Here is a 299-nt window from a genome sequence, read left to right as displayed (position 1 = left end):
CACATGCACACACACTACTGCACGCACTATTGCAATAATTATTGCAATAGTGACGAACTGTGATTGGTTAGTATCCATCACCCTCAGTGTTTATGTGCCAAAATACAGATTAAACTGTGCATGCTCATGTCACAGTACATGATGCATGTTGAGAATATATTATACACTGTAGAAAATATACGATAAGTTGCTCATATGAGACAGGCCCTTAGGCATCACCACCAAATGACTTTTCTCTATGATCTAGGTATCAAACATAAGAAAAATTATCAAGTTAAAGTAAAAAATGAAAATTGCTG

At 35.5% G+C, this 299-nt stretch overlaps 1 protein-coding gene across 2 annotated transcripts in view; it reads right to left on the bottom strand.

Annotated features, from left to right (window-relative positions):
- The window catches only part of LOC119585719 (protein salvador homolog 1-like), a gene marked incomplete in the record, with an annotated part of 15,849 nt that overhangs the window by 9,807 nt on the left and 5,743 nt on the right, over nt 1-299 (bottom strand).

Source organism: Penaeus monodon, chromosome 20 (assembly GCF_015228065.2).
Source record: "Penaeus monodon isolate SGIC_2016 chromosome 20, NSTDA_Pmon_1, whole genome shotgun sequence".
Lineage (NCBI taxonomy): Eukaryota > Metazoa > Arthropoda > Malacostraca > Decapoda > Penaeidae > Penaeus > Penaeus monodon.
Note: the sequence above shows the minus strand (reverse complement) of the source record. Positions and strands in the feature narration are given on the sequence as shown.